General features: G+C 39.0%; 1 protein-coding gene across 5 annotated transcripts in view; it reads right to left on the bottom strand.

Annotated features, from left to right (window-relative positions):
• LOC105476706 (nuclear speckle splicing regulatory protein 1) overlaps positions 1-27,284 on the bottom strand; it is a 67,802-nt gene that overhangs the window by 20,881 nt on the left and 19,637 nt on the right. For 2 of the 5 annotated variants that reach the window (XM_071082612.1, XM_024791280.2), the window contains exon 3: positions 10,377-10,512. The exons of 2 other annotated variants lie outside the window; for them this stretch is intronic. The gene's annotated coding sequence lies outside the window, so the exon portion shown is untranslated. Of the gene's footprint in view, positions 1-10,376; positions 10,513-15,459; positions 15,587-27,284 lie in introns of all 5 variants that reach the window. One more of the 5 variants, XM_071082613.1, reaches the window with a different exon arrangement.

Below are 27,284 nucleotides of genomic sequence, written 5' to 3'. Positions count from 1 at the left end.
AAACCCCTGGGCTCAAGCAATCCTCCCGCCTTTGCCTCCCAAAATGCTGGGATTACAGGCATAAGCCACCATGCTCAGCCAATGGTGCCTTCTAATAAAATCATTAGTTTTAAATTTAGGGAGACAAAATTTACTTCCTATAAGGGACTTTATCTCAAAGGAAAAAAAAATCAACTTATAAACAGGTTCAAATGCAAACATTAGAACTTTTGTAAAAGTACAAAAAACACACTAATATTTCAAGATAGGTTCTTCATCAAAATCTCAGGAAAATACCTTTCCAAAAATCTGAAGTAGCAGCTCCTTCCAAATGTTTAAAGTTAACTCAGTAAACATGCTGAGAGCCTAACATGTGGACAGCACTTAGACTAGGTGCTACAAAAAGATTACAATCTAGTGGGAAAGGAGCCATATTTGGTCAACATTCAAATTTATGTCTAAGAGTAGGTTCCAGTTAGCTTTAATTCCAAATAAGAAAGGAACCCACAAAAAAAGGGAAGAAAGTGGCTGGTCTATTTTACAAACAAAATTAACATAAACAGTACTTCGCACACACGCACACGCACGCACACACACATACATATTATAAGGGTTAAAAATGTGGTCACTGGCCGGGTGCAGTGGCTCATGCCTGTAATCCCAGCACTTTGGGAGGTGGAGGTGGGCAGATCACCTGAGGTCAAGAGTTCAAGACCAACCTTGCCAACATGGTGAAACCTCGTCTCTACTAAAAATTAAAAAAAAAAATTAGTTGGGAATGGTGGCGCGCGCCTGTAGTCCCAGCTACTCGGGGAGGCTGAGGCAGAACTGCTTGAACCCAGGAGGTGGAGGTTGCAGTGAGTGGAGATCGCGCCACTGCACTCTAGCCTGAGTGACAGAGGGAGACTCTATCTCAAAAACCAAACCAAACAAAACAAAAAAAACAAAAAGTGGTCAAAGTATAGGCACCATAAACTGCAGAATTAAGAAAAACACTGCAACTAGATTTCTTAGTTTTCTTCTCCCTCCATTGTTCTGTGTAGAGAATAAAAATTAGTTGATCAATCTAATACTTGCTTCATTTTGAATAGCAGTCAGATATGACCTAAAAGGGAGACTTACAAAAAATCAAAAAACCTTTACAGTTAGCTCAGATAAATCGAAGAGAAAATAAAAGACTATGGACCTTTGTTGTGTCACTATACAATTTTAAATCGATTACCTCCTGGGCGGTAGTAACCATCAGAAAAGAATCAGGGCCGGGCACAGTGGCTCATGCCTGTAATCCCAGCACTTTGGGAGGCTGAGGAGGGTGGACTGCTTAAGCTCAGGAGTTCGAGACCAGGCTGGCTGTGAAACCCTGTCTCTACTAAAAATACAAAAAAAATTTGCATTTCTCTGATGGCCAGTGATGATGAGCATTTTTTCATGTGTCTGTTGGCTGTATGAATGTCTTCTTTTGAGAAATATCTGTTCATATCCTTTACCCACTTTTTGATGGGGTTGTTTTTTTCTTGTAAATTTGTTTTGAGTTCTTTGTAGGTTCTGGATATTATTAGCCCTTTGTCTGATGAGTAGATTGCAAAAATTTTCTCCCATTCTGTAGGTTGCCTGTTCACTCTGATGGTAGTTTCTTTTGCTGTGCAGAAGCTCTTTAGTTTAATTAGATCCCATTTGTCAATTTTGGCTTTTGTTGCCAATGAGATACCATCTCACACCAGTTAGAATGGCAATCATTAAAAAGTCAGGAAACAACAGGTGCTGGAGAGGATGTGGAGAAATAGGAACACTTTTACACTGTTGGTGGGATTGTAAACTAGTTCAACCATTATGGAAAACAGTATGGCGATTCCTCAAGGATCTAGAACTAGAAGTACCATATGACCCAGCCATCCCATTACTGGGGATATACTCAAAGGATTATAAATCATGCTGCTATAAAGACACATGCACATGTATGTTTATTGCAGCACTATTCACAATAGCAAAGACTTGGAATCAACCCAAATGTCCATCAGTGACAGATTGGATTAAGAAAATGTGGCACATATACACTATGGAATACTATGCAGCCATAAAAAAGGATGAGTTTGTGTCCTTTGTAGGGTCATGGATGCAGCTGGAAACCATCATTCTCAGCAAAATATCGCAAGAACAGAAAACCAAACACCGCATGTTCTCATTCATAGGTGGGAACTGAACAATGAGATCACTTGGACTCAGGAAGGGGAACATCACACACCGGGGCCTATCACGGGGAGGGTGGAGGGGGGAGGGATTGCATTGGGAATTATACCTGATGTAAATGACGAGTTGATGGGTGCTGACGAGTTGATGGGTGCAGCACACCAACATGGCACAAGTATACATATGTAACAAACCTGCATGTTATGCACATGTACCCTAGAACTTAAAGTATAATAATTTTGAAAAAAAAAAAAAAAATTAGCCGGGTGTGGTGGCACATGCCTGTAATCCCAGCACTTTGGGAGGCCGAGGCGGGCAGATCACTTGAGCTCAGGAGTTCGAGACCAGCCTGGCCAACATGGTGAAGTCCCGTTTCCACTAAAAATAAAAAAAAAAAAGATTAGCCAGGCATGGTGGCATGTGCCTGTAATCCCAGCTATTCAAGAGGCTGAGGCAGGAGAATCGCTTGAACTCGGGAGGCAGAGGTTTCAGTGAGCTGAGATCATGCCACTGCACTCTAGTCTGGATGACAGAGTGAGACTCGGTCTCAAAAAAAAAAAAAAAAAGGAATTAGGTCTGTATTATTGGTACTCCTTCAGCAGGAAACAAAACATAGTCTAATGACACTGAAAAAATTATAGATACTAGACCATTATTTATATTATTAAATTACCTTCAATCATAAATTTATTTTAACACAAAAATTTAGTAATGGGTTCTGAGTTTTTTCTTTTTGCAGAAATAATTATTCCATAACTAATAAAGCACAATGGGACATATGAGCTTCTTTCTTAAATAAAATTGTACCTACCCAATTATCCAAAATGGCTCTTAGCTAAACAAAAACAGTTCAAGAACCAATCCTTCTTTCAAATGGCTCACGGCTAAAATTTTCTGTTGTGCTCTGAGAACTTCCTGTTCTTTTGTTCTTTTTTAAACTTAGTAACAGATCACTTATTAAAAGTCTTATAACTCAGCAATCTCTACTAGGGGCCTTATTTGTCCATATTCACACAACTCTTGTAAGTACACAGTTTAAGAGCTGTGATGAGTACCTAACATTTTCATTACATAAGCTCAGACCTAAGACAAACACTACGACAGAAAAAAATAGACACAGCTGGCCAGGTGCAGTGGCTCACGCCCGTAATCCCAGCACTTTGGGAGGCTGAGGTGGGCGGATCACGAGGTAGGGAGATCAAGACCATCCTGGCTAACAGGGGGAAACCCCATCTTTACTAAAAATAAAAAATAAAAAAATTAGCCAGGCATGGTGGTACACGCCTGTAGTCCCAGCTACTCGGGAGGCTGAGGCAGGAGAATCGCCTGAACCTGGGAGACAGAGGTTGCAGTGAGCTGAGATCGCACCACTGCACTCCAGCCTGGGTAACAAAGTAAGACTCCGTCTCAAAAAAAAAAAAAGACAAGGCTATGAAGAGAAAATTTAGAGAAAATATACATGACTCTTAACTATATTAAAAATATTCAATCTTAGCAATAACTACAGAGGTGAAAATAAAAATATTAACTTTTATCACCTATCATGTTGGTAAAGATTTTAAAAATGATATTACTCAACCCTGGCAAGGTATACTGGCAAGCAAAGACATACTCTTACAACATAAAAATGTGACAGGGAAAATGTCACAGAGAGATCATTTCATCCATAGCTGTGTTTTTAGAATGGTTCTAAATACGAACAAAAGAAAAATTACACTTCCTATCCAAAAGGATCTGAATGTATCATCTTTGACAAGTCATACTTCAACAGTTCACCACTGATGACTCAAATCCCATACATAGGACAAGATTCTCATAATCTAACTGTCTTACAATACTGTACCTCATCACAAAAGGAAAACTTTGTTTTCCACATTTTTCTTTAATATTCAAACATTTAGGTTTTGAAGAATATGCAAGTAAACTAAAAATGTGTCTATTTGAAACAATTCCATAGGAAAGCAACAGGGTAAAAATTTCCCCAAAATATGCATTAGATATATTATAAAGCCACAGAAATTAAAACAGTATATATAATAGTGCTAACACAGTACAAAGCAGATCCATAGACAAGAGACAAAAATGAACACAAGCATATACAGAAAACTAGTATAAGAAAGAAGTGACATTTCTAATAATTAGAAAAATGACTATTTAAACAGACACCTTAAGCGACCCAGCCATTGCATGCATAGGTATTTACTTAAGAGAAATGAAAGCCTATGTACACATAAAGAATTGTATACAAATGTTTATAGCCAGTTTACTTGTCATAGCCAAAACCCAGAAACATATATATATGGGGGGGTTATCTACTTCTTTCAGCATAGTTTGAGATTAATTCACATCATGTATCAAGTCTGTTCTTTCTTGCCAAGTAGTGTTTCCATTGTATAGACATGGCACAAATTGTTTATCCATTCACCTGTTAATGGTCTTCTCAAAGTAAGGCTGTCTTTCATTCCTGGTTACGCATGAGAAAAGGCCCTAATCCTAACAAAGCCCCTTAGTAGCTTCTGAAATTTTAGCTTCTCTCAGAAGTGAAGATATTTTAGTTTTAACTTGAATTATCTATAAATTCATTTTCATAATGTATAATAAATATCCTTGAGAGCAGGGATCTGTCTTATTCAGCCTTCTACTTACTACCAGTAGTATCCAGTACAGTGTCTTCTACACATCAGATGATCAAGAATGATGGTTTAAGTGTTTAACAAGAAAATCATTTTACAAAATTATGTTTCTAGACCAACCAAGAACTCAAACAAAATCAGAAATGAAAAAGGAGACATTACAACTGATACTACAGAAATACAAAAGATCATCAGAGACTACTATGAACTACTATACACCAACAAACTGGAAAACCTAAAGGAAATGGACAAATTCTTGGACACATACAACCTATCAAGATTGAATCAGGAAGAAACAGAAAACCTGAACAAATAACGAGTAATGAGATTGAATTAGTAACAACAAATCTAAAAAAGAAAAGCCCAGGATCTGATGGCTTCACTGCCAAAGTCTACTAAACTTACAAAGAATACCAATTCTCCTCAAACTATTGCAAAAAATAAAAGAGGAGGGAATTCTTCCTAACTCTTTCTGTGAAGCCCTGAAACTAAAACCAGACAAGGGCACAACATTAAAAAACAAAACAAAACAAAACAAAAAAATTATAGGCCATAGTTGAACATAGATGCAAAAGTCTTCAACAAAATACTATCAAACCAAATCCAACAGTACATCAAAAGGACAATATACCACAATCAAGTGGGATTTATCCTGAGTCGTAAAGATAATTTACCATATGCAAATAAATAAACATGATATATCACATCAACATAATGAAAGACAAAAACCATATGATCATCTCAATAGGGGCAGAAAAAGCATTCAATAAAACTCAATATCCCTTCATGATAAAAATGCTCAACGAACTAGGCACAGAAAAAACATACCTCGGCCTGGCACAATGGCTCACATGTACAATCCCAGCACTTTGGGAGGCCAAGGCGGGCAGATCACTTGAGGTCAGGAGTCTGAGACCAGCCTGGCCAACATGGTGAAATCCCATCTCTACCAAAAATACAAAAAAAAAATTAGCCGGACATGGTGGCGCATGCCTGTAGTCCCAGCTACTTGGGAGGCTGAGGCAGAGAGTCACTTGAACTCAGGAGGCAGAGGTTGCAGTGAGTTGAGGTCGTGCCACTGCATTCCAGCCTGGGCAACAGAGCGAGACTCCATCTCAAAAATAAATAAATAAATAAAAATAAATAGAAAGAACATACCTCAACATAATAAAGGCCATATATGACAAATCCATAGCTAACATTATACTGAACAGAGAAAAGCTGAAAGCTTTTCCTGTAAGAACCGAAACTAGACAAGGATGCCCACTTTCACCACTCTTATTCAATACTATACTGGAAGTCCTAGCCAAAGCAATCAGGTAAGAGAAGGAAATTAAAGACATTCACACTGGAAAAGAGGAAGTCAAACTGTCCCTCTCTGCAGATGACATGATCTTATATTTAGAAAAACCAAATGACTCCACTAAAAAAAAAAAAAAAACCTCTTAAAACTGATGAGCAAATTCAGTAAAGCTGCAGGACACAAAATCAACACAAAAAATCAGTATAGCTTTCAATATACTAGCAACAAACTAGAAGAAAAAGAAATCAAGAAAGCAATGTTATTTCCAAAAACTAAAAACAAAAACCAAAACCCTAGGAATAAATTTTACCAAGGTGAAAGCCCTCTACAAGGAAAACTATAAAACATCGATGAAAGAAATTAAAGAGGACACAAAAAAATGGAAAGACATCCCATGTTCATGGATCAGAAGAATTAATATGGTGTAAATGACCATTCTACCAAAAACAATCTACAGATTCAATGCAATCTCTACCAAAATACCAATATTTTTCACAGAACTAGAACAAACAATTCTAAAATTTGCATGAAACTACAAAGAGCCTGAATAACCAAAGCAATCCTGAGCAAAAAGAACAGCTGGAGGCATCACACTACCTGACTTCAAAATATACAACAAGGCTATCATAACCAAAATGGCATAGTATTGGTATAAAAACAGACACACAGACCAGAATGGAACAGAACAGAGAATCCAGAAATAAATCCACTCACATCTTTATATCCAACTGGTTTTTGACAAAGGTGCCAAGAATGTATACTGGGGAAAGGACACCCTCTTCAATAAATGGTGTTGGGAGAACTAAATATCCACATGGAGAAGAATAAAACTAGACCCCTGTCTCTCACCATATACAAAAATCAAAACAAAATGGATGACAGACTTAATGTAAGGCTCCAAACTATAAAACTACTAGAAGAGCCGGGCGCGGTGGCTCACGCCTGTAATCCCAGCACTTTGGGAGGCCGAGGCAGGCAGATCACAAGGTCAGGAGATCGAGACCACGGTGAAACCCCGGCTCTACTAAAAATACAAAAAATTAGCCGGGCGCGGTTGTGGGCGCCTGTAGTCCCAGCTACTCGGGAGGCTGAGGCAGGAGAATGGCGTGAACCCGGGAGGCGGAGCTTGCAGTGAGCCGAGATCGCGCCACTGCACTCCAGCCTGGGCGACAGAGCGAGACTCCGTCTCAAAAAAAAAAACAAAAAAAAACCACAAAAAACTACTAGAAGAAAACATAGGAGAAATGCTCCAGGGACATGGGTTGAGGCAAAGAGTTTATGGCCAAGATCCCAAAAGCACAGTAAACAAAAACAAAGATAGATAAATGGGACCGTATTAAACTAAAATGCTTCTGTACAGCAAAGAAAACCCTCAGCAGAAGAGACAACCTGATGAATGAGGGAAAACATTTACAAAATATTCATCTGACAAGTGACTAATATCCAGAATATAGAAGGAACTGAAACAACTCAATAGCAAAAAAAAAAAAAAAAAAAAAAAAAGCCATTAAAAAGTGGGTGAAGGACATGAATAGACATTTCTCAAAAGACATACAAATGACCAACAGGTATATGAAAAAATGCTAATCACTAATCATCAGTGAAATGCAAATCTAAACCACAGTAAGATATCTTACCCCAGCTAGAACCTCTATTATTAAAAAGACAGGAAATAACAGATGCTGGTGAGAAAAGGGAACTCTTATACACCGCTGGTGGGAATGTAAATTAGCAAAACAAACCTAAAGAAACCAGTATGGAGATTTCTCAAAAAGTAAAATTAGAACTACCATTAAGACCCAGCAATCTCACTATTGGGTATCTATCCAAAGAAGAACTCAGTGTATCAAAAGGACACTCTCACTCATATGTTCCTCACAGTACTATTCACAATAGCAAAGACATGGAATCAACCTAAATGCCCAGCAACAGATAAATGGATAAAGTGTGCTATACATAAACAATAATACTATTTGGCCATAATGAAATAATGTCATTTGCAGCAACATGCATAGAAACGGAGATTATTATTTTAAGTGAAATAGGCCAGGCAAAGAAAGACAAATACTGCATGTCCTCACTCATATGTGGGAGCTAAAAAACTTGATCTCATGGACATAGAGAATAGAACAATAGATAACAGAGACTGGGAAGGGGAGGGAGAGGGGGGATAAAGAGAGCAGACAGACAAAGACTACAAGAAGTATAGTCACCTTAGTCCGCTATCCAACACTGGAACTTATTTCTTATGTACCCAAACATACAGTTAGATAGAAGAAATAAGTTCCAATGTTTGATAGCAGACAAAGGTGACTATACTTAGCAATAATAATATGTACATTTCAAAGTGATTAGAAGAGAGGGCTTGAAATGATACCAACATATAAAAATGATAAACATTCTAGGTGATGGATACCCCAATTACCCTGCCTTGATCATTATATATTCTTTGTATGTAACAAACACATGTACACCATAAATATGTAAATTATTATATATCAATAAAAAGGGAAAAAAGTGGGTAATAGCGATTTCTCAAAATACATAGGAGTAGCCAACACCACTAATTATCAGGGAAATGCAAATCAAAACCACAATGATATCATCCTACCCAGTCAGAATAGCTATTATCAAAAAGACAAAAACTAACAGATGCTGGCAAGGATGCAGAGTAAAAGGAGCTCTCATACACTGTAGGTGGGAATGTAACTTAGTACAGCCATTATGGAAAATAGTATGGAGATTTTTCAAAAAATTAAACACAGAACTACCGTAAGATCCAGCAATATCACCACTGGTATTTATTCAAAGGACAGAAAATCAATATATCAAAAGGATACATGCATTTTTATGTTCACTGCAGCACTACTCACAACAGCCAAAATATGGAATCAACCTAAGTCTCCATCACATATGAACTGACAAAGAAAATGCGGTATATTTACACAGTGGAGTACTATTTGGCCATAAAAAAGAATGCAATCAGCTGGGCACGGTGGCTCACGCCTGTAATCCCAGCACTTTGGGAGGCCGAGGTGGGCAGATCACCTGAGGTTGGGAGTTTGAGACCAGTCTGATCAACATGGAGAAACTCCGTCTCTACTAAAAACACAAAATTAGCCGGGTATGGTGGTGCATGCCTGTAATCCCAGCTATTTGGAAGGCTGACGCAGGAAAATCGCTTGAACCCAGGAGGCAGAGGTTGCAGTGAGCCAAGATTGCACCATTGCACTCTAGCCCGGGCAACAAGAGCGAAACTCCAACTCAAAAAAGAAAAAAAGAAAAAGGATGGAATCATGTCACTTATAGCAACATGGATTAAACCAAAGGTCATTATCTTAAGTAACATAAGCCAGACACAGAAAGACAAAATCTCATGTCCCATATGTATGAACAAAAAAATTTATTTCATAGAGGTAGAAAGTAGAATGATAGTTAACAGAGGCTGGGAAGGACTTGGGGGAGGAGGATGATAAAGAGAGGTTGGTTAATGGGTACTAATGGGTAGGAACATACAGTGAGATAGAGGAATATGTTCTAATGTCCGATAGTAGAGTAGGGTGACTACAGCTAACAACAATGTACTGTACACTTCAAAATAGCTACAAGTGAGGAGTTGAAATGTTCTCAACACATAGAAATGATAAATGCTAGTGATGACAGATAGCCTAAATACTTTAGCTTGGTCATTAACATTCTATGCATGTAAAAATATCACATGTATCCTGTAAATATGTACAAACAGCATGTATCAATAACAAAATTTAATTGTTTACTGAAACTCAAATTCTCCACTTTTTGAATTATCATAGTATTTCTAAACCAGTTTACTTCCATTGCCCAGGGCCTCTCGTGTTCCTCTCCCACTAACAAGAGAACATGTGATGACTAAATATAAAACAACTAGTAAAAGTTTAAATATAATTAGTAAATTTGTGGAAATAAATCTTACGTACTCAAAGGCCAAATATATATAATATAAAAAATTAGTTATACTCAGCTTCCAATTCCTCTTAAGTCAGGCTCCCTCCCTCTAAAGAGGTTCTACAAGTCAGGGAGGTTAAATGTGAGAAGTAAACATAAAACTGTAAAAACCCCTGGGGAGGCACAAGCTCGCTTTTGTAAATGAAGGGAGGGCAGTGTAGCAATCCAGGGTTGAAAAGTACAGGGCACACCACTTGAGGCGGGGGTGGGGTGGGTAGGATGAAAGAGAGTTTTTCAGAAATGTTCTTATCTGTCTTCAGTCTCCTCTGAGGCAAAAAAGCAACACCAACCTAGTGCTGAAGGTAACATCAGAGCAGCAGTCTAGTCAGGTTGAGGTGGCAGCCCTGATCTGTTTGTTCAATGAACTTCCATGAGGGTCTGTGCTTGATAAACAGCAACTTCCTGATGGATTTACTGCAAGGTGTCCTGAGAGACAAGGTAAACAGAAACTATCTGAAATAATGTACATGGAAAATATAGTCAAAATAAAAATATTAAGAGATGGGTCGGGCGTGGTGGCTCACGCCTGTAAGTCCAGCACTCTGGGAGGCTGGGGCAGGCGGATCTCTTGAGGTCAGCAGTTTGAGATCAACCTGGGCAACATGGTGAAACCATGTCTCTACTAAGAGTATAAAAATTAGCCAGGTTTGGTGGTGGGTGCCTATAATCCCACCTACTAGGGAGGCTGAGGCACGAGAATCACTTGAACCCGGGAGGTGGAGGTTGCAGTGAGCCAAGATCATGCCACTGCACTCCAGCTTGGGTGACAGACTGAGACTCCATCTCAAAAATAAATAAATAAATAAATAAATAAATAAATAAAATTAAATTAAGAGATGGGTAAATGAGTGAATGGATATAGCTGAAAAATGTTTTAATAAGTTAGAATATTAGGCTAAGAAACTCCTAGAACACGCACGGAAAGGGTAAAAAGCTTAAAAACAGAAAAAAGCCACACGGCGGTGTATGTCTGTAGTCCTAGCTACAGCCAGGAGGCTGAGGCAAGAGGATCACTTGAGCCCAGCAGTTTGAGGCACAGTGCACTATTACCATGCCTGTGAATAGCCACTGCGTTTCAGCTTGGGCAATATAATGAGACCCCGTATCTTAAAAACAAAACAAAAAAAGGTATAGTGATATGAAAGATATTTACGTAACAGAAGACCCAGCGGAAGACACATAAACTAAACAGATTCAAAGAACTATTTGAATGACTGGTAATTTTCCAGAATTGGAGAAAAATATCATATTGAACAGGTTTTGAATGCAAAAGAGGACAGAGGATAAATAAAACACACACACCTGTATATACAACAACTAGATACATTATAATGAAATTTAAGAAAATCAAAGATAAAAAGAAAATTCTAAGAGCTTCCAACAAGGAAGAGTAGGTCACCTATAAAGGGGTACGATCAGAATGTCATCAAATATCTCATCAGCAACCTGGGATTTAAGAACAAGTAATCCATATTATGCACCACATGCCTGTACCAAAATATCTCTCATATTCCATAAATATATACATCTACTTCACACTCACAAAATTTTTTTAAAAAAAGGTAGTAAATCTTAATTAACATTACCCAGATGGAGTAACTTTAAAGTGCTAATGGAAAGCACTTTGAACTAAAAAGTATATATATCCAGAAAAACTATCATCAAAAGTAAAGATGTTTTAAGCACATAAAATCTCAGAAGGTCTGCCTCATAAAAGCCCTCTTTGAAAATAAAGGAAGTACAGGATGAATATCCCTAATCCAACAATCCCAAATCTAAAACTTTTCCAGTGTCAACAGTATGCTCAAAGAAGCATTTTGGATTTTTGGATTAGGAATGTTCAGCTATTAAGTATAATACAAATATTCCCAAATCTGAAAAAACCTGAAATCTGAAACACTTCTGGTCCCAAGCATTCATTTCTTTCTCTCTCTTTTTTTGTTTTTTTTTTCTGAGACAGGGTCTCACTCTGTTGCCCAGGCTGGAGTTCAGTGGCATGATCATGGCTCACTGGAGCCTTGAGTTCCCAGGCTCAAGCGATCCTCCTACCTTAGCCTCCCGAATAGCTGGGACTACAGGTATGTACCACTACACACGGATAATTTTTTAGTTTTTTGTAGAGACAGGGTATCACTGTGTTGCCCAGCTGTTCTTTAACTCCGGGGCTGAAGCAATTCTCCTGCCTCAGCCTCAGAAAGTGCTGGATTACAGGCACCAGCCACCACACCTGGCCCCAAGCATTTAGGAAAGGGATACTCAACCTGTACTCCCAATAATAATATTATGAGATACATGAAAGCTAAATACACAACTTAGTAAAACTTAATTTTTTTTTTTTTTTTGAGACAGGGTTCACTGTGGAGTGCAGTGGTGCAATCACGACTGACTGTAGCCTCAAGCTCCCAGGCTCAAGCAATCCTCCCACCTCAGCCTTCCGAGTAGCTGGGACCACAGGCACCTGCCACCACGCCTGGCTTATTTTTTAATTTTTTGTAGAGATCTCAGTACGTTACCCAGGCTGGTCTTGAACTCCTTCCTGGGTTTAAGAAATCCTCCTGCGTCAGCCTCCCAAAGTGCTGAGATTACAGCACACATGAGAGCCACCACACCTGGCCCTAATATTATCTTTAAAAATGAGACAAAAAACAACCATAACAATCCAGGACCAAATCTAGAGCAGGGCTATACAACTTTCTGAAATGGCTAAAATATTTACTTGTGCTGTCCAATATGTTAGCCACCAGTCATATGTGGCTATAGAACACATGAAATGTGGCTAATGTGACCAAGGAACTAATTTTTAAATTTTACTTAAGCTAAACAGCCTCTAAGACTACTGGCTATCATATTAACACAGATCTAGAGCAGGGGTCAGCAAATTTCCTCAAGGGACAAACGGTGAATACACAGGCTGGACCATGTGGCCTGTTGCATCTATTCATGTAGCACAAAATTAGCCACAGACAGACAAATGGCAAGGCTGTGTTCCAATAAAACTTTATTTTAAAACAGGATGTCAACATGAGACACAGTTTGCCAACACCTCATCTAGATGATATAAACACAGTGGCAAGGCAAGCAGCAAGTGGAAGAGAGGGAGAGAAGACAACCAGAAGGTAGCCAGAGTGTGCCATGGTACTTATGTTGAAGACAGTGGGTGACATAAAGACACTTACAACAACAATAAAAGAAACCAAACATATAAATCTATGCATAGATTGGTTTGGGATAACGACCAAAATTATAACTGAAACACAGTGAAATGTGTACATTTCAAACGAGGAAAAGAAAATTCAACCTATTAAATGAAAGAGAGAGAGAAAAAAAGAAGACAAACTCTGGGATTGGATTTTTAAAAGATCCAGAAATAGGAGGTCTGTAAAAAGAGTCTAAATACAATAGGATATAAAAATGCTGAAAACAGGCCGGGCACGGTGGTTCATGCCTGTAATCCCAGCACTCTGGGAAGCTGAGGCAGGCGAATTACTTGACGCCAGGAGTTTGAGACCAGCCTGGTCAACATGGCAAAACTCCATCTCTACTAAAAAATACAAAAATTAGCAGGGTGTGGTGGCACACGCCTGTAATCCCAGCTACTCAGGATAGCTGAGGCATGAGAATCATCTGAACCTGGGAGGCAGAGGTTGCAGTGCAGTGAGCTGAGATCATGTCACTATACTCCAGTCTGGGCAACACAGCAAGTCTCTGTCTCAAAAAAAAAGCTGAAAATAAATGAGTGGGAAAAAATATGACAGGCAAATATGAATCAAAAGCTTGATAGAAATTATAAAATCAGGAAAAACAAGAAATTATAAAATCAGGAAAAACAGAATTAAAGAGAAACATATGTGAAGAACAAAGTAGGGTACTAGATACTGAGGAACAGATCAAGAAGAAATAGCAATCATAAACATTTATGCTTTTAACAATGTATCTTTCAAGTAAATAAAGCAACACCAAGACAATCCAATGGGGAAAGAACAGTCTATTCAACAAACGGTGCTGGAACAACTAGATACGCATATGCAAAAGAATGAAGTTGGGCCCTTACCTTACCTTGCAAAAAATAACTTAAAATGGAGTTAATCTAAATGTTTACATTTAGCTAAAACTATAAAACTCTTAGAAGAAAACATACAAGTAAATCTTTGTGACCTTAAATTAGACACATGACAAAATCTGTGTAGCTAAAACCAAAAGTCCAAATGACAAAAAAAACAAAAACAAAAACAAAAAGAAACCTATTAGGCTGGCCACAGTGGCTCACGCCTGTAATCCTAGCACTTTGGGAGGCTGAGGCGGGCAGATCATGAAGTCAGGAGCTCAAGACCAGCCTGCCTAACAGAGTGAAACCCTGTCTCTACTAAAAACACAAAAATTAGCCAGGCACAGTGGTGCACACCTGTAGTCCCAGGTACTTGAGAGACTGCGGCAGGAGAATCACTTGAACCCAGGAAGCAGAGGTTGCGGTGAGCTGTGATTGTGCCACTGCACTCCAGCCAGGGCAACAGAGTAAGACTCCGTTTCAAAAGAAAAAAAAATTTATTTCAAATCTCATCAAAATAAATTGTTGCTTCAAAAGCCATCAAGAAAGTGATAAATAGGCTGGGTGTAGTGGCTCACGTCTGTAATCCCAGCACTTTGGGAGGCTGACGCGGGCAGATCATGATGTCAGGAATTCAAGAACAGCTTGGCCAACAGAGTGAAACCCTGTCTCTACTAAAAATACAAAAATTTGCCAGGCACAGTGGTGCGCACCTGTAGTCCCAGATACTTCAGAGACTGAGGCAGGAGAATCGCTTGAACCCGGGAAGCAGAGGTTGCAGTGAGCTGAGATCGCGCCATTGCAGTCCAGCCTGGGCAACAGAGTGAGACTCCGTCTCAAAAAAAACAAAAAAAAAATTATTTCAAATCTCATCAAAATAAATTGTTGCTTCAAAAGCCATCAGGAAAGTGACAAATTAGGCTGGGTGTGTGGCTCACGCCTGTAATCCCAACACTTTGGGAGGCCAAGGCAGGCAGATCACCTGAGGTCGGGAGTTCGAGACCAGCCTGACCAACATTGAGAAACCCTGTATCTACTAAAAATACACAATTACCCCGGCATGGTTGCGCATGCCTGTAATCCCAGCTATTTGGGAGAATCACTTGAACCCAGGAGGTGGCGGTGGAAGTGAGCCAAGATTGTGCCACTGCACTCCAGCCTCGGTAACAAAAGCAAAACTCCGTCTCAAAAAAAATAAAAAAAGGAAAGTGACAACCCACAGAATGGGAAAAAATACAGTTGACTCTTGAACAATACAAGTTTGAACTGCATAGGTACATCTCTATGTAGATTTTAAGTAAAAGTTACACCCAGTGTGCCTGCCTCACCTTTCACCTCCTCCACCTCTTCTGTCTCTGGCACTCAGAAACAGTAAGACCAATCCCTCCTTCTCCTCCTCAGCCAGCTGAATGTGAAGATGATGATGAAGAGGAAAACCTTTATGATGATCCACTTCTACTTAATAAATAGGAAATATATTTTATTATATATCTTCCTTCTGATTTTCCTAGTAACATTTTTAAAAAAATCTAGCTTAACTGTAAGAATACAGTACATAATACATATAAAAAGTGTGTTAGTTGTTTATCAATGAGGATTCCGGTCAACATTAGGCTACTGGTAGTTAAGTTTTGGGGTAGTCAAAAGTTTTCAACTGCACGGGTGTTGGTATCTCTAACCCCTGTATCGTTCAAGAATCAACTGTATTTGTAATCATATATCTATTATGGAACTTGCAGCCCATAAAGAATTCCTACAATTCAACAATAAAAAGACAAATAAACTAAAAAATGGACAGAGGAGTTGAACTTTTTTTTCAAAGAAGAAATACAAATTTATTTCAAAGAAGATATACAAATGGCCAAAAAGCACATGAAAAGGTGCTCAACATCATTAGACATTGGGGAAATGCAAATCAAACCCACATTCAAATACCACTTCATACCCAACAGGATAGCTAAAATAAAAAAGAGTCACAAATGCTGATAAAGACGTGGAAACAGGCAAGTGTGGTGGCTCTCACCTGTAATCCCAGCATTTTGGGAGGCCGAGGCAGGCAGTTCACCTGAGGTCAGGAGTTCGAGACCAGTGTGGCCAACAGAGCAAAACCCCATCTCTACTAAAAATACAAAAATTAGCCAGGCATGGTGGCGGGCACCTATAATCCCAGCTACTCCAGAGGCTGAGGCAGGAGAATCACTTGAATCCAAGAGGTGGAGATTGCAGCCAGCCGAGATCGCACCACTGAACTCCAACCCAGGTGACAGAGCGAGACTCCAACAAAACAAAACAAAACAAAACGGCCAGGCGTGGTGGCTCATGCCTGTAATCCCAGCACTTTGGGAGGCCGAGGCGGGTAGATCACAAGGTCAAGAGATCGAGACCATTCTGGCCAACATGGTGAAACCCCGTCTCTACTAAAAACACAAAAATTAGCTGGGTGTGGTGACGTGCACCTGTAGTCCCAGCTACTTGGGAGGCTGCAGTGAGTCGAGGTTGCACCATTGCACTCTAGCCTGGCGACAGAGCAAGACTCCGTCTCAGAGCGAAAAAAAAAAAAAAAAGAGATGTGGAAAAACTGGTGCCCTTGTACCCTGCTGGTGGAATTGTAAAATGGTATAGCCACTTTGGAAACATTCTCGCAATTTCTCAAAAAGTTAAAAGTAAAGTTACCATATGACGTAGCAATTCCACTCCTAGGTATGCACTCAGGAGAAGTGAAACATATACCCACACAAAAATTTGTACACCAGTGTTCACAGTAGCCTTACTCAGGAGTAATAATCAAAAAGTAGAAACAACAAAGATGACATGTATATCAACACAATGGAATATTACTCAGCCATAAAAAGGAATGATGTACTAATAAATGCTCACTGCAGCCTTGACCTCCTGGGCTCAAGTCATGCTCCTGCCTCAGCCTCCTGTGTGGCTGGGACCAGAGGCATGTGCCACAGGCATGTCCAATCAATTTTTAAATTTTTTTGCAGAGACAGGGTCTCACCATGTTTCCCAGGCTAGTCTTGAACTCCTGGGCTCAAGCAATTCTCCTGCCTCAGCCTCCCAAAGGGCTGGGATTACAGGCATGAGCCACTGCACCTGGCCTTGCTATGTGAATTTTATCTCAATAAAGTTTTTTAAATAAATGAATAAATAAAAAGCAGCAACTCTCAGAAATATAAGGACAGTAACCATTTTAGATGGCAATTTTAACTTACTCCTCTCTGAAACAAATAGATCAAGAATAAAAATATACATCAGATAACCTTATGTTCTTCAGTCATAACACAATAAAACATAAGAATAAAAACAAGAGCCAAGTGCAGTAGCTCAAACCTGTAATCCCAACACTTTGGGAGGCCAAGGTTGGAGGATCACTTGAGACCAAGAGTTCAAGACAAGCCTGGACAACACAGCAAGACCCCATCTCTATTTTTTTAAAGTAAAAATTAAATAAAATAATAGAAACAGCAATAAAAATATCCTTGGAAAAAACCAAACCTGTATGTCAAAACTAAAAGCTATACTTGTAAGTCTTCAGGTTAAACAAATCATAAAGGAAACTATAAAATATTTATAAACATATAACAGTGAAAACACTACATGCCAAAACTTATGAGATACAGCTAAAATGGTACTCAAAAAGAAACTCGAGAAGACTGACAAGATAACCCAGGGAAGCAATAAGGATATGGGCAGAAATCAGAGAATAAATCAACAAAATATAGATGAACAAAATCAAAGGCTGGTTATTTGAAAAGATTTTGTGAGATGGACAAACTGTTGGTGAGATTAATCAAGAAAAGTAAAGAGATGCAAGTAACAGTAGATGAAAGATTTAAAAAATACTATCGTGAACAATTAAATCTCAAAACCTGGGCAGAACAGATACATATTCTAAAAACTGTAAATCAGCCAATCCACAGCCCAAACTTAAAACCATCTCCTCTGGCCCCTAAGCCAGGAATCAACAGTCCTCCGCCTTCATTGCCCAGGGCCAGATATGAAAAAACTGGTTGATCACCCCTACAGCCCAGAGGCAACTGACATGGTTCAAACTAGCCAATACTAAACTTTTTCCCTTTCTTTCCCATGAAAAATAAAATAATAAAGACTCTGAACTATGCTTTTCCTGATCCAAACTGGTTCTTCCCCATGTAGCCCTGTATAAAATGGCATGTCTCCTCCTGTCAGTAAACGTACATAACAATAATGTTCTTTTAAAGGGCATTGGTCTCACTATGTCACTTGTCACCTCCATAAATTAAAATCCTACAGACATTTTTAGACAATAAACAAAGCCTTTTCCACTTACAGACACAGATGTTTGAAAACCCTAAATCAAGCTTTAGTGAATTGAGTTCACTAGCATATTAAAAATGAAACATCCTGCTCAAAAGGATTTAAGCCAGAAATTCAAGAATGGTTTAACACTTAAAAAATGTATCAATCTAATAAACCATATTAATCAAACACAGGAGAAAAACGACTTAACTAGCTCAATAAATTCAGGAAGGCATTTAGTACCTATCTGTAATTTATAAAAAATTGTCAGACTAGGTGTGGTGGCTCACGCCTATAATCCTAGCACTTTGGGAGGCTGAGGCGGGCGGATTACTTGAGGTCAGGAGTTTGCGAGACCAGCCTGGCCAACATGGGGAAACCTACCAAAAATACAAAAAATTAGCTGGGCATGGTGGTGCATGCCTGTAATCCCAGCTACTCCAGAGGCTGGGACAGGAGAATTGCTTGAACCCGGGAGGCAGAGGTTGCAGGGAACTGAGGTTGCACCATTGCACTCCAGCCAGGGGGACAAGAGTGAAACTCGGTCTCAAAAAAACAAAACAAACAAACAAACAAACAAAAAAAACAAAAAGAAAAGTTGGTCAGTTAACTACGAATATAAGAGTTCTTTAACTTAAAAAACTCTGGCTGGGTGCAGTGGCTCACACTTGTAATCCCAGCACTTTAGGAGGCCGAGGTGGGCAGATCTCCTGAGGACAGAAGTTCAAGACCAGCCTAGTCAACATGGTGAAACCCCGTCTCTACTAAAAATACAAAAATTAGCTGGCGCATGGTGGCGGGGGCCTGTAATCCCAGCTATTCAGGAGGCTGAGGCAGCAGAATCACTTGAACCCAGGAGGTGGAGGTTGCAGTAAGCCGAGATCGCACCATTGCATTCCAGCCTGGGCAACAAGAGCAAAACTCCGTCTCAAAGAGAAGAAAAAGAAAAAGTCTATATACCAAAAGCCAATAACAAAAATCAAACTTAATGAAAAAACTTCAGAAGCATTCCACTTAGGATAGACACGTCAGAATGCCCACTAAGGACATTTTTCAACATACTACTGAAACCTTGTCTAATAAAGTAAAACAGGAAAAATAAATAGAGCTATAAGGATTAGAAGAGATGAAGCAGATCGTGTAGACAAACTATTACAGTAAATATGATTAGGCTCAGGTGTGGTGGCTCATGCCTGTAATCCCAACACCTTGTGAAGCCCAGGTGGGCAGATTGCTTGAGGCCAGCCTGGCCAACAGGGCAAAACTCCATCTCAACTAAAAACGCAAAAATTAGCTGGGCATGGTGCTGCACGCCTGTAATCCCAGCTACTCAGGAGGCAGAGGTGGCAGTGAGCCAAGATTGCGTCACTGTAGGCCAGCCTGGGGGACAGAGCAAGACTCTTAAAAATATATATATTCCTAAAAATATGGTACCACTCACAGTAGCTACAAAATGTAGGAAGTATCTAGGAATTAAACTACAGATAAGGCACAGGACCTTAATGGGGTAAAAAATTACCTCATAAAAAAAGTCTAGGAGGGGTGTGGTGGCTCACACCTATAATCCCAACACTTTGGGAGGCCAAAGTGGGAGGACTGCTTGAGCCCAGGAGTTTGAGACCAGCATGGGCAAGATAGCAAGACACTGTTTCTATTTAAAATTTAAAAAGTCTAAATGAAGGAAGAACTATACCACACTAACATGTAGTTCCTTCAAGACTAATATAACTTATAAATCCAAGGCAGTTCCAATACAAATCTCAGAATAGTTTTAATTTTGAAGGAATTTCACAAACTTTATCTATATAATAAAAGTCCACAAATAGTTTGATCAAGTTTGAAAAAGAAGTGTAGAGTAGGGTGCTCACCCAACTAGATACACTAAGTTATAGTAACAATAAAAAAAGATGTTTTGGTCAAGCACAGTGGCTCACACCTATAACCCCAGCAGTCTGAAAGGCCAAGGCAAGAGAACTGCTTGAGGCCAGGAGTTTGAGACCAGCATCAGTAACATGGCAAAACTCCAATTCTCCAAAAATACAAAAATTAGCCAGGCATGGTGGCATGCACCTGCAGTCCTAGCTACTTGGAAGACAGAAGTGGGAGAATTGCTTGAGCCCCATCCATCGAGGCTACAGTGAGCCATGGTCATGCCTCTGCACTCAAGCCTGAGGAACAGAGTGGGACCTTGTCTAAAACAAACAAACTATGTTTTGGCACAGCAACATATAAAAATAAAACAGGAAAGCTTAGCAGCAGTTTCATGGATATATGTAAATGCATACAGCATGATGAAGATAACCCACAAATCAGGAAAAAAATGCATCCACTATTTGTGGATGGTACTGTAAAAATTGTCTCCAAAAGAAAAGGTAAATAAATAAAGTGCTGATGAGAATAACAACAGTGGCCACCAATGAAAATGTAAACTGATACAGCCATTTCAGAAAGTGGTTAGTGAAATAATTTTGTTTTTTGAGACGCAGTCTTGCTCTGTTGCCAGGCTGGAGTGCAGTGGCGTGATCTCAGCTCTCTACAACCTCCACCTCCCGGATTCAAGTGATTCTCCTGCCTCAGCCTCCCGAGTAGCTGGGACTACAGGTGTGCGCCACTACGTCCAGCTAATTTTTGTATTTTTAGTAGAGACAGGGTTTCACCATATTGGCCAGAATGGTCTCAATCTCTTGACCTTGTGATCCACCCAGCTTGGCCTCCCAAAGTGCTGGGATTACAGGTGTGAGCCACTGTGCCCGGCCTTAGTACAATAATTTATATACATATCCTATGATCTAGAAATCCCTCTCCTAAATATATACTCCCACAGAAACTGTTGCACGGGTTTCTACTGGGACTTGTATGATAATTTTTTAAAATAACATCACTGTGGTAGCAGGGAACTGAAGTGTTTATCTCAGAAGGAATGGAATAGGTAAAATACAGTAGATGTATATGCTGTAGTTAAAAACAATTAACTAGGCATACATATTGTAATGCAGTATGGACTTAAAAAATGACATAATGCAGTACATCTATGTTTACAAAATCATGTGTACTCAAAACAAAACATAATTTAAAAGTATACACAGATATTTAAGTAGCATATATATCAAACACATCAGCGCATATATCAAACACAGATATCCAAGCAGCACATATATATATTCAAAGGGGAATGAGAGGGTATCAGAAGAGGAAAATTAATAAAGAAGAAAAGAGCTTTGTGCAGGCTGGGCTGATGATAGGAGTGTGCGCCTTGAAATGAGAAGTATGACTAACAATTCTCTGAACATGTTTCAAAAAAGAAGTGTATTGTATGCATAGGCATAACAGTTCTTTCCTTTGTAAAAGAGATGTCGTACTTCCAGAAAGACAGATATATCTATATTGACATACAGATGTGTGTGTCTATACATATACATACACATACAGTTGCAAATACATATATAAATTCCATGAAGGATGCAGTTTGAAAATAATCTTAAATTGCCAGGCACGGTGGCCTCACTCCTGTAATCTCAGCACTTTGGGAGGCTGAGGTGGGCAGATCGCCTGAGATCAGGAGTTTGAGACCAGCATGGCCAACATGGAAAAACCATGTCTCTACTAAAAATACAAAAATTAGCTGGGCATGATGGTGCATGCCTGTAATCCCAGCTACTCAGGAGGCTGAGGCAGGAGAATCTCTTGAACCTGGGAGGCAGAAGTTGCAGCGGGCAGATTGTGCCACTCCACTCCAGTCTAAGCAATAGAGTGAAACTCTGTCTCAAAAAAAAAAAAAACTTACATGCCTGTGTGATAATTGCTCTGAGGTTAAAAAACAAACAACAAAAACCATAGCAAAAGGTGGGAGAAGCATAAAGGGGTTGTGAACAGGAGGGTAATTTTAGATTGCTCATGAGGAAAGTAGTATAGTTCCCTGACACTCGCATATAGTCTAAGATACTGATTAAAGGGAAAAAAATCAGAATATGGTTTTCAATATTCTGTAATGTTAGCCAAAAATCGTGGTAGGAAAACAAATATTTACTATTTTTAAAAATTATTTAAAAAATGTTTGTGGATACATGGTAGATGCATACATTTATGGGGTGCAAGAGATGTTTTGATACAGGCGTGCCATGTGAAATAAGCACATCATGGAGAATGGGGTATCCATTCCCTCAAGCTTTTATACTTAGTTATAAACAATTCAATTACATTCTTTCAGTTATTTTAAAATATACAAGTTATTATTGACTAGTCACCCTACTGTGCTATCAGAAATGCAAATATTTAATAAGCTTTAGTGAAAACATATATACTAGAATTAATGACATGTTTTCCAATTATTGCTTAATTAACCAATAAAAGAAAAACTCCGTAAGTTTGTTCCAGCTAGAAACACAAACTTATTTTCAAAAGGAACATCATTAACTATGTTGGTAACAACTAGCACACTTATAATGAACAGTCAAAGGTCTTACAACCTTTTCTACACAGGCCAAATTTTAATGAAAAACACTTGGTATTTTTTTCAAGAGACAAGCAATAGTTTGGCACCTAATATATAATCACAATGACCAAGTCAGGTGTGCAGTGTCCCCAGTACAGACTTTATTAAAGTTCAGTTATAAATACACAATCTCTTGACACTAAAGATGTAGTTCTTGCAGATAAAGCCCAAAGGCAGGAAATGAATCTCCTTCCAAATGCTGCTTCTTATCTTTAAAGTAACCTCAAATTATTACTAAACTAATAAAGTAATTTTGCTTCAGAAAGTGATCTGATCTATTTTATTTTCAGCTTTTGATAAATTCAAGAGTGAGATGAGGGATTATTGCTTTTTGTCTGACAACACACACTGAAACACAATATGAAAATAAAGGAAAAACTTTATTTTAATGACTTTTATGGTAAAGCTGGAATGGGTAATATCAAAGCCTGTCAGTATATGGAAGCAGATGTGTATGGTTTTGGAGAAACACAAAGCTAATTTTGTTATTTAACTTCATAAATTTGGAAGTAAAGCTTATATTACCTTCTAATTAGAAACTGTCAAACAGGTTGAGTAAAAAGAGTGCAATGAGATTGTACACAAACCAAAAAAACAATAACTCAAAAATGTAATTATGGACATTACTGCCGTATTTATGGAATTTTTCTAATATAATGGTACATAGTGAATGGCCACAAACCCAAATTGGCGATCAAGATTCTATTTAAAGGTCATTAAAAAGCCAGGCTACCAAATACGACAAACACAAAGTGGGATGGAGACAACACAGGAAACTTTCAGGCCACTAATGATGAATAATAATTACTGCACAGATATAATTATTATTGTAGCAATATAGCTACCACTTATTGCACTTGTGTCATGCACTGGACTACACACTTAAGATACTGTTTCTAATACTTAGGTCGGGTGAGGTTCCAGCACTTTGGGAGACTGAGTTGGGAGGATCATTTGAGACCAGGAGTTCCAAACCAGCCTGGGAACATAGCAAGACTTCATTTCTATAATTTTTTTTTTTTTTTAATTAGCCAGGTGTGGTGGCACATGCCTATATTCCCAACTACTCTGGAGACTGAGGTGGGAGGATCACTTGAGCCCAGGAGTTCGAGGCTGCAGTGAGCTATGACAGAGCCACTGCACTCCCGCCTAGGCAACAAAGCAAAACCCACCCCGCCCCATCTCTAAAAAATAAAATACATTTTTTTAAATTTTTTTTTTTCTGAGACGGAGTCTCACTCTGTCGCCCAGGCTGGAGTGCAGTGGCGCAATCTCAGCTCACTGCAAGCTCCGCCTCCTGGGTTCACGCCATTCTCCTGCCTCAGCCTCCCAAGTAGCTGGGACTATAGGCACCCGCCACTGCGCCCAGCTAATTTCTTGTATTTTTAGTAGAGACGGGGTTTCACCATTCACAGGATGGTCTCAATCTCCTGACCTTGTGATCTGCCCGCCTTGGCCTCCTAAAGTGCTGAGATTACAGGTGTGAGCCACTGCGCCCGGTCATAAAATACATTTTTAAAAATGTAATGAGTCTTTACATATCTAACATAGTTTTGAAATACATAAACGTAAAACTTATTTCAAAAGAGAGATATTTAAAACACTATAACCATAGTGGAAAACTATCACACCACACAGATAAAAAAAAAATCATGTAGACCAGTGAGAAAGGATATAGATGTGAATAACAGCATTAAGGTTGGACAAGAGATACAAACTCAGATTGCTTGCAAGGTACAGAGATACAGCCTCTTGTAATAGAGTAGGGAGTGGAAGAAACTACAGCTAGTCAAAGAGAGCAAGCCCCACCCGAAGACAGTCACATTTTAAAAATTTTTTTGAGACAGTCTCACTCTGTTGCCCAGGCTGGAGTGCACTGGCGTAATCTCGGCTCACTGCAACCTCCACCTCCTGGGCTCAAGTGATCCTCCCACCTCAGCCTTCCAAGTAGCTGGGACTACAAGTGCGGGCCACCACGCCCAGTTAATTCTTTGTATTTTTAGTAGAGACGAGGTTTCACCACATTGCCCGGGCTGGTCTTGAACTCCTGGGCTCAATGAATCTGCCCACTTTGGCTCCCACAGTGCTGAGATGACCAGCATAAGCCACTGCGCCTGGCCGATATTCACATTTTTAAAGTTTCAAAAATTGCCACGACAACCAATTTGCTTGTGACCAATTAATAAACAAAGCACAAATATATACACAAATACATATTCAAACGTACATAAGTATGTAAATGTATATCGTACTTTAAAGAAAACAGGAAAAACATTCATTTCAAACATAGATGAATTGTCACAAAATGTGACCATGTATTAAGATACTAAGAAAATGTCAAAAAACTACAAAAAACAGAAGTCACATGGGCCATAGACATGTTTACAGACAAAATGAGTTAGGATTAACAGCAAAAAGTGGAGGAAAAAGGCCAAATATTTGAAAATTAAAAGCATAATTCTAAATGTTTTGTATTAAAAACAGAGAATCAAAACAAAAATTACAAATTATGTCTAAAAAAATACACAATGTGGTCACTAAATAAAAGCCTGTGGCATGCACTCAACGCAGCACTGAAGAAAAATTTACAGCTATTAATAAATTTCTTAGAAAAAAATTGAAGAATTTAAAAGAGAACTAATATCAAAGAAAGATTATACAGAGATAATAAAGATAAAAAAGTAATATAATAGAAAACTAAAAGACAGTGGACAATGAATAATCAAAAAGCTGATTCCAGCTAGGTGTGGTGGGTCACGCTCATAATCCCTTTGGGAGGTCAAAGCAGAACTGCTTGAGCCCAGGAGTTTAAGACCAGCCTGGGCAACATAGCAAGACCTCATCTCTACAAAACAATTTTTTCTTTTAAATTAGCCAGACGTGGTGTCACATGCCATAATCCCAGCTACTCAGGAGGCTGAGGTGGGAGGACTACCTGAGCCCAGGAGGTCATGGCTACACAGTGAGACCCTGTCTCTAAATAAATGTAAATAACCAAAATTAGCTGAAAAAGTAAAATGTGGGGCCGGGCGCAGTGGCTCACGCCTGTAATCCCAGCACTTTGGGAGACTGAGGAGGGTGAATCACGAGATCAGGAGTTCGAGACCAGCCTGACCAATGTGGTGAAACCCCGTCTCTACTAAAAATACAAAAATTAGCTGGGCATGGTGGTGCACACCTGTAATCCCAGCTACTCAAGAGACTGAGGCAGGAGAATTGCTTGAGCCTGAGAGGCAAGGGTTGCAGTGAGATAAGATCACACCACTGCACTCCAACCTGGGCCACACAGCGAGACTCATCTCAAAAAAAAAAAAAAAAAAAAAAAAAATCTGAACAATTAAAAAAAAAGAAGAAACTGAAATAGTGAAGGACCAATTCCAAATATATTACCTTTAACTTTAACAAAAGTTCTGTTAACTGTCCTAAAACAGAGGTTCACAAATATTTTGGTCTCTTTCATACTCTTTAAAATTATTGAGGACCCAAATAGCTTTTGTTTATAAGCATGGATTTAGCTGTCAATATTTACCATAGTGGAAATTAAAAGAGAAAATTTTAAGTTACTAATTAACTATAAAATAACCCATTTCATGCTAATAACATTCTTATCAAAGGTTATAAAACTAGTTATGAAAAACAACTAGTTTCAAAAAATTAGAAAAGTCAAAATATTTTGTATTTTTGCAAATCTGTTAACAAATGATTGCTGAATTCTAGTATGTGCTCTGTGCTCAATTATAATATCACATGTAAGCAGCCTCTGGAAAACACCGTATACCTGTGAGACTACAAGAGTAAAAAGCAAATAATGTCTTTTTTTTTTTTTGAGACAGAGTCTCGCTCCGTCGCCCAGGCTGGAGTGCAGTGGTGCAATCTCGGCTCACTGCAAGCTCTGCCTCCCGGGTTCACGCCATTCTCCTGCCTCAGCCTCCTGAGTAGCTTGGACTACAGGTACCCGCCACCATGCCTGGCTAATTTTTTGTATTTTTAGTAAAGACGGGGTTTCACCATGTTAGTCAGGCTGGTCTCGATCTCCTGACCTCGTGATTCGCCCGCCTCAGCCTCCCAAAGTGCTGGGATTATAGGCATGAGCCACTGCGCCCAGCCTCAAATAGTGTCTTAGTATTCCTGTGAAAAAGTTTTGGTTTTGCAGATCCTAAATAATTCCCAAGGGCTACCCCCATTTCACACCTAAAGAGTCATTGTTCTAGAGGAAAAAAAAGAAAGAAAGCAAAATCAACACCAGATTAGAATAGCACAAGAAAACCATAGGCCAATGCAACTTAATAGCAAACACACTGTACATAAAAATTTTGTGTCAAAATGGATTAAAGACCTAAACATAAGGGCTAAAACTAAAAAAACTCTTGAAAGAAA

This window comes from Macaca nemestrina, chromosome 17 (assembly GCF_043159975.1).
Source record: "Macaca nemestrina isolate mMacNem1 chromosome 17, mMacNem.hap1, whole genome shotgun sequence".
NCBI lineage: Eukaryota > Metazoa > Chordata > Mammalia > Primates > Cercopithecidae > Macaca > Macaca nemestrina.
The sequence above is the reverse complement of the archived record's forward strand: the minus strand, read 5'-3'. Positions and strand labels throughout refer to the sequence as shown.